This window comes from Desmodus rotundus, chromosome 3 (assembly GCF_022682495.2).
Source record: "Desmodus rotundus isolate HL8 chromosome 3, HLdesRot8A.1, whole genome shotgun sequence".
Taxonomy (NCBI): domain Eukaryota; kingdom Metazoa; phylum Chordata; class Mammalia; order Chiroptera; family Phyllostomidae; genus Desmodus; species Desmodus rotundus.
This window is the reverse complement of record NC_071389.1, coordinates 20570345-20578714: the sequence shown is the minus strand read 5'-3', so window position 1 is coordinate 20578714 and position 8370 is coordinate 20570345. Positions and strand designations below refer to the sequence as shown.

The 8370-nt window shown below is 50.6% G+C and overlaps 1 pseudogene; it reads right to left on the bottom strand.

Annotated features, from left to right (window-relative positions):
* Positions 1–6848: 6848 nt before the first annotated feature.
* Positions 6849–8038, bottom strand: LOC112299584 (solute carrier family 35 member C2-like; annotated as a pseudogene).
* Between the last annotated feature and the right edge of the window lie 332 nt (positions 8039–8370).

Genomic DNA, 8370 nt, shown 5'->3' with positions numbered 1-8370 from the left:
TTCCAGAACAAGCTATCTGACAGAAAGAGAGAAAGCAAGACCAAGACAGCAGTGTCCTTTACACCTAATCTCAGCAGTGACATGCCATCATTGCTGCCACATTCTGTCCGCCACGCAGACCAACCTGACACATTCTGCGTGGGGGAGGGGTACTGCACCAGGGTGTGTGGGCAGAGGTAGCTGAGGACTATTTTTATTTTTATTTTTATTTTTTTTAGAGAGAGAGGGAGAGAAACATCGATCGGCTGCCTCTCACATGCGGCCCAACCAGGGCCCAAAACGGCAACCCAGGCTCGTGTCCTGACCGGGAATCTAACCTGCAACCTCTCATTCGGCAGAATGACACCCACCCAACTGAGTCACACCAGTCAGGGCACGGAGGGCTGTGCTGAATACTGCCCATCACAGATGTGATTTACGCATGGTGAAAGTCAGATCTTCGACGTACAGCGTGGGCAGCTTTAACTACCAAATACTCTCCCATAACCCGTACTCCATCCACGTTCAGAACACTTTCATCACCGCAGAATATTCCTCATCCTCAGAATACCCATCACCTCATGTCCCCTCCCAGCCCTTCCCCCTTATCCCACCCAAGCAACTACTGAGCTTATTTCTGTCTACGTGTGATCCACAGTGTGGCCCGGTCTAGAACCCCATAAAAACAGAATCACGGTCTGTGTTCTTTGGCGTCTGGCATCTTCGCTCAGCACAATGATTCTGCGATTCATCCGTGCTGTTACTAGTATCCATGGTTCATTCCTTTTTATTGCTGAGTTAGGCCCTCCCACCTCTGTGTGATTCTGACCCCCACTCAGTGTGCCCTTAACCAGCCGTCTCGTAGTTCATGCCTCATGTTTCCCCTTCTGTGGGACTGTGGCCTGCTTCAGGACAGCAGCTGTGTCTCACTTACTTCTGGGTCTCCAACAGGGGCTCAGTGCCTGGCAGGCAACAGGTGCCAGGAGCTGTCACATCTGACACTTGGATGTGCAGCATGAGGGGAAGCAAGGGTGGGTGGGACGGTGGAGAGAGGGCAGGGCAGGGCAGGGCAGGCCGGGCCTATTCACTGGGGCCCGAAATCACTCCAAGACTCCGCGTCCACAGTCCCCAGAGCTCAGAGGGCTCTCAACTCAGACATTCTAGCACAGAGACAGGGTTTTGTTCTGACAAACACAGAGGGGCAGTGAGTCCAGGGCTGTTACCCTGGAGGCCACACCCTGACCACTGGCAAGCTCATTGACTGGGGACAGACCTGAAAAGAAGGTAAAAATGAATTCTCTCTTTCTTGGTTCTCCTCCCCTTTCACCCAAACCCCTGACAACTAGCCCAACCCTCAGGCAGGAGTTGGCAGCCCCAACCTCATGTGAACACCTCCCCCAGCCCCCGCTGCTCACACTGCTCACACCGGCCTCACCCTTGCCAGGATCTGAGAAGACCAGGCCTGAGGCTCCAGCACCCAGGAGGCTTTCTGGAATCCCAGGGACCCTAGAGCATAAACTTAGGGGTCGGAGTGCTGAGTCCCTGTTCTGCCACCTCTGGCTGTGTGACGCTGGTCAGGTGACTTCCTCCCTTGTAAAATGGGATCATAATTTGTAGCTACTGGAGTGAATGCAGGACTGACTGAGGTCAAGTGCTGAGCACAGTGGCTGGCAGAGAAAGGGTGATGTGCCTTGGCAGGACAAGGTGTCAGGCCTCTCCTTTTTACCCAGAAAAGTAGAATTAGCCCCAGAATCTGGAGCTGAGAACAAAGAGCACAAAGTGCTTCACCTTCCAAGCTCAGAGGACGGCTGGCTCCCCTCAGGGCAGGGCATGACACTGCAGTAGAACCAGCACCACTCACTGAGCTGGAGGAGGAGGAGAAGCCACCTGTCCCTCTCTCCCTGCGGGGCAGAGCAGGGACCAATGGATTGCTTCTTCTCCCCGAGGCAGGGCAGGTATATCCAACCGTATTTTGCAAAGATAGCTACCCCCTCACCCCACCCCGCACTTGCTCCTCTCCAATGTGACCCTATCACTCCCTCATCAACAGAACCAATCAGCCCTGGCTGGTGTTGCTCAGTGGACTGAATGCTGGCCTGCAAACTAAAGGGTCACTGGTTCAATTCCCAGTCAGGGCACATGCCTGGGTTGCAGGCCAGGTCCCCGGTAGGGGGCACACGAGAGACAACCACACATTGATGTTTCTCTCCCTCTCTTTCTCCCTCCCTTCCGCTCTCTGTAAAAATAAATTAATAAAATATTTTTAAAAATAAAAATATCATTACTACTCAATATTGAAAAAAAAACAAAGAGGACCAGTCAAATCTCTCCCCTTTGAATCTGGGCCAGCCTTGGTGACTCACGTCTAACAACAGATACCCCACGTGACTTCAGGAAAACTCACTTTATAGACACTCTCCCTTGAGACACTCTGTCTCAGAGCCCAGCTGCTATGCTGTGAGAAGCCACGCCTCGTGCACAGGCCACGTGTAGGTGCTGCAGGTGACAGTGCCAGCTCAGGCACCAGCCATGTGAACGAAGCAGCCTCCCAGGGGATTTTAGCCCCAGCCACTCGAGTCTTTCCGGCTAAGCACCCAGACGTCATGGAGCAGTGTATTAGTTACCTATTGCTGCCTAACACATTACTCCTTAAATCAACAAATAGAACAGCTTAAATCAACAAACGTTTATCATCTCACGCCCGTTCTGGTAATCAGGAACCTTGAGGGCAGCAGATCTGGGTGATTCTGACGCAGGGTCGGTCTCTCGCAAAATTGCAGTCACGCTGTCGGCCAGGGCTGCAGTCATCGAAGACTCTCTGGGGCTGGAGGACCCACTTCCAAGCTCACTCACGTGGCTGCTGGAAGGAGGCCTCAGTGCCTCTCCAGATGGGCTTCTCCACACATGAGTGTCCTCAAGACAGGGCAGCTGGCTTCCCCCAGAGTGAGCGGTTCAGAAGACAGAGAGGCAGGAGCCCCATCTTTTCTAGCCTACTTGAAAGTACATACTATCGCTTCTGCCATATTCTATTGGCCACTCAGACCAACCCTGATACAAAGCAGGAAAAGACTATACAGGGCACGAATGGAGGGAGGTCTGGGTCATTGGACACTGTCTTGGAGGCTGCCCACCACAAGCAGAGCCCAGCCGTGCCCCCGTGCCCTGTCCAGTTCCAGACCCACAGAATCCATGAGCATGATAAAATGGTGGTTGTTTTAGGCAGTTTAAAATGGGGTGATCTGTTTCACATAGATAACTGCAACCAAGCCAAGGGAATAATTCATCCCGTTCGCCACCAGAGGGCATCTGACCCCTCATTCCTGGGGGATGTCAGCTGAGCCACTGACTGCACCTGCCAGCCCGCCCTGGTGTTACTGATAAGAGGGAAAGGGCACTGGAGAGAGAAGGCCAAGGATGTGACCAGGTGGCGAGGGAGAAAGAAGAAGAAGAAAGACAGAGCCTGCCCATGTCCACACGCCCTGGGAATGGGGCTGCAGAAGGTAGAAGTGATGAAGGCAGCAGGCCTGCTGGGGGCACAGATATGCTGTGAAAGGTGAGCCCACTGACACCATAGAGGAGAGCTGTTTGTCCCAAAGCCCTTCATCAGCATGGCCTGTAGGGCCCCCATGCCCCCCACACACCATGTCTGCAGATAATGAGCCTCGATGATGAGAGGACAGGAGCACAGCCACATTAAAAGCAGTAAAAAAAGGGTCAGCCGAGGGCCAGCAGGGGCTTCCTAAGGAAGGAAGTCCTTTTTTCCTCTTTGTTCCTCCCCACTACCGGGCAGAAAAGCAGACCACACCCATCTTCTCCTCTCCCACAAGTCCACCTGCTGGAACGTTGAATCCAATAGCATTTGACCTTTAAAAAGAGAAGCACTGGCTGGTGTGGTTCAGTGGACTGAGCACAGCCTGCAAACCAAAGAGTTGCCAGTTCGATTCCCAGTCAAGGCATATGCCTGGGTTGCAGGCCAGGTTCCCAGCACGGGGCGTGGGAGAGGCAACCACACATTAATTTTTCTCTCCCTCTCTTCCTCCCTCCGTTCCCCTCTAAAAATGAATAAATAAAATCTTTTAAAAATGAAAAGGGAAAGGCCAAGTGAATGCCCAAAACAAGAGACTTCATTAATAACGAAAAGTGACTCAGGATTGGAACCAGGCAGAAATGTCATCAAGGGGACCAGAGGGAGAATGACAGATTACAGTTGATAAAAGTTATGTTTTTAAAGAATATTTGATCTACCTTTAAATGTTGATATTTCTCAATCAAACTAGTTCCAAGCCCTTATTAGTATTATCCTTGACTCCTCCTCTTCCACCTCATTCATTCACTCCTCTTTCAAATCATACACTCATTTACTCATAAGCACTTCCTGTACTCCAGGCACTCTGCGAAGCAGAGTATTTTGATAAGTACAATAAATTAGAAGAGCAGTCAATTAGTCATCATGTCCTGTCCATTCAACTTCCAAATATTTCCTAAGCCTTTGTCCATTTCCCCCATCCCAAATGTCTCTGCCTTTGGTCAGGCCTCAGTAGCTCTCATTTGAATTATTTCCTTGGCTCTGATCTCTTACTATCCAGTCTATTCTCCATCCTTTTCAAGAGAGAGCTTTCCAAAATGCAAATAGTATTGTCACTTCCTGTTGAAGATGACTAGTTATCCATCTTTCCTTTAGTGATAGAGCCTCTATGCTTAAGCGTATGTCTGTCTGGAATAAAAATTACACTTTCCAGCACCCTGGCTGCTAGTGATGGCCACGTGACTAAATTCCGGACAGTGCAATGTTAATGAAAGTGATGTGTACAAGCTCTAGGTTACGCCTTTAAAGGGAAGAGGTGTTTTCCATGACCCCTTTCCTCCTCCCTGCTGGCTGAAATGCAGAAGTGATGAAAGAAGCTGGAGCCACCCTCTTGGACCACAAGAAGGAAGCAATATATTGAGGATGTCAGAGCAACAGGCCAGAAGGACCCAGGGTCCCTGAAGAACATGGAGCTGCCATGCCCACTCCAGCTTCCCTACCCGGGTTCTTTCATACGTGAGAAGGAAACTTCTATCTTCTTTAAGCCATTGTTACTTTGGAGTCTTTGTTATAGTAGTTGAACCTGTTTTCTAATAAATATTATAACTCAAAACTCTTCCAGTGGCTCCTACTGTCTTCAAGTAAGTCAAAGCACCTAAACCCAGGACCTAAGGCCCTTCAAGATTTAGCCCTGTCGGCCTAGTCTCTTGTCCCTCTGTCGTTTAAACTCCATACTCTAGTCCCACCAAACTGCTTGCACTTACCAAATGCACCAAGCTCATCACACTTCCAAACCTTCACTTAAACTACGTCCTCTGCCTGGAATACCCTTCCCCCTTCTTTGTTCTTTCCTTCCTGCTCACCCCTCCAGGACTCAGTTCTGGAGTCACATCTTTATGAAGGTAACCCAAAACCCCGTACCCCTCCACCCCAGATTAAGTTATGTGCTCCTGCTAAATGCCCCCATAGCACCTTGTGTCCCTATCTTGTGACACTACATTTCCAGTCCCTAGCTTATCAGGAGAGCTTAACAAATAGGCATCAGCTGAATGAATGACTCAATTAACCAACCACCTCATTCATCACACTGTTCTATCACCCTCTGCTCAGTCAGTCCTCGGCCTCCACAACCACCTGATTTCCCTGACACAGGGACCAGAGTTCTGACAGCCAGATGTAGTAGGTACTCAATAAATGCTGTTCTAGGAGCACTTCCAACCCAGTGCCCTCTGCTCTGCATCCATTTTCCAATAGAACTTCTGGTTCATTCCACAAGGGTGTTCTCACAGTGTCCAATGCACAGCATTTTCCAACGAAGTGTGTATTTGTTGTTGTTAACATCATAAGCCTTTTCTTAGAAGGCTGGTAGCATTTATGAAAATCAGCATTTGCCAGTGACCTCAAAACAGCAGCGGGAAGGATCTGATTGTTCAGATGGATCGGGCTTAGCCAGTTCTTCAGACAACCACATCTCAGTGTTGTGGTCTGGGTGTCAAAGGGACAGGAAGCCTGTCACAGAGATTGGGAAGTGGGTCTGGGTCAGGTGGGATTGTGAAGCCCCAGAGGGGCACAGAAAAAAAGGTGTGTTCCATAGGTGGGAGGTGGTTGAGCTGTGTAAAAATCTGGATCTCAAAGTCCATAGTAAGTAGGTCTCTGCCCACTTGGTAAAAGCCTCCTATTCAGTTTCTTCATTCTGACCCCACTGAGGGATAGATCAGTTAGGATGGGCTAGGTTTCGCTATAGGAAGAAAAAACTTGGGTTCCATTCCCAGTCAGGGCACATATGGGAGGCAACCAATTGGTGTTTCTCTCACATTGATATCTTTCTCTCTCTCTCTCTCTCTCTCTCTCTCTCTCCCTTTTCCTTTTTTTTTTTTTTTGAGTGTGAACCCTTTATTCCCAAACATATAAACATATAAATATAAATATAAACGTATAAATATGTCTAGTCTCTGAGAAAAGGCCGTCCACGTGAAAAGTTCAGAGCCTCTTCATCTCTGCATCCTAACTGCTCTGCAGTCCAAACCAGTCCCCTTAGAAATGCCTCTGGAATCATAATCCTGGCAAGCACTTGAGAAACAGCCCTCCCTTCTTCCGCTGTGACTCCAGCACAGCTTGGGCCCTGCTCCAACAAGGTCAGAGGCTGGCCTGGTGCTCAGACCTCTGTTTGACCAACTCCCTGACCCAGCCCCACCACATGGTTGCATGCTACTGAAGCCCAGTCCAGGACACTCCTGGCCCGCTGCCACCAGCTGCCGTGAGGAACCACCAGGTCCCTGCGCTGCCATTTGGTATGAAGGTTGGGAGAGGCCTGCTTCCAAGCTGCTTCCCTAGCAGGTTCCTGCTATCCTTGGGCCATAAAATACTCTTCCTCTTCCACCACTTCATTGCCATCTTCCTCCGGCTGACTGCTCTGAAGCAGCAGCTCCAGGTCAGGGTTGGAACCCAGCCCCTTAGAGGGTTTAGGCCACCATCCCTTCTGGAGGGCAGGGCCTTGAGGATGACATACAGGGATATTCCTGAGAGGCAGAAGAAGCCCAGCCAGTTCAGGAGGCTGATCTGACCACCCAGCAGACAAGCTGCCAACAAGCAAAGTGCAGACTTCCTTAAAAATGCTGGCAATGAAGAGAGTGAGGATGGAGGTTCTGGAAACCAGAAGGAACTCAGAGAAGCCCAAATCAAAGGCAAGAATCCCGCCAAGGAATAGGCTGTGCATTGGACACTGTGAGAACACCCTTGTGGAATGAACCAGAAGTTCTATTTGAAAATGGATGCAGAGCAGAGGGCACTGGGTTGGAAGTGCTCCTAGAACAGCATTTATTGAATAGGCTTCCTGGAAACGGAAGATCTTCTCAGATGTGGACAAATGGAGACCTTCAAATATGGCAAAGAGAAGAAAGAGCCTGAGAAACATGAGTGGCTGCAGGTGAAATATGCTGTCAGTGGGGTTCTGGAGCCCAAGTTGCACCTTCTGCAGGAGTATCTGGGTAAGGGTCCAGTGAATGCCACCGATGAACAACACCCCCAGCACCAAGGCAAAGCCCTCCATGTTGAACTGCGTGGACTTGTAGATGAACATGAAGAGGCCCCCGGTGATGAGGAGGAGCACTAGGAGCAGCACAGCACACAGCTCCTCCAGCTTGAAGATCAGAGAGAAGATCAAGATGAAGAGGGTGGCTGAGGATTTGGTCATCGTGTACAGTGAGGTGGTGATGTAGAGGGAGCTCCAGTTGGACAAGCCCGCGTCAAGTGCTGTTGCCAGTGCTGTCGGAGCTACTCTTCTGAGGTAGTGAGTGCAGCTCAGCACCACGCAGGCACTGTGGCTGGAGCACTGAACCAGCACCCAGGACAGGGCGGAGAACAGAAAGATCACGGCCAGGGGCAGCGTTGTCATGAACAGAGAAAGTGGAAGCTCTTCGTCAGCCATTTGTTGTAGAAAGTGATGCTGATGGAGAAGCAGTACTAGAGAAGGACCAGCCCCAGAGTCAACACCACCTTCCACACAAAGGCCACGTCGAGGGCCCACCTCCCCATCCGTGAAAGTGGCAAGTCCCCAGCCAGGGTCGGTAGGGGAAGGCACCTCTCCTGAAGACAGGCTGAAGGAAGAGCTGCTTGGCCTGGGCCATGACTTCCACAAGAATGTCTCCTGATTAGAGTTCTCTTCACCTCCGTGATTCAGGATGGTTAACGGAGCCCGAGGCAGAGGGGCTCAGCTGAGGGGCTGTTGGCCCGAGTCACACCTCTCCATGGTTAACCATTTGCAGGGCTCATGGGCTCCAGGTCTGGGGCTTGGCCATGGGTGGTCCTGCCGGGATCCTCCTGCTACAGGATCTCTCTCGAAAATCAATAAAAACAACCCTCAGGCG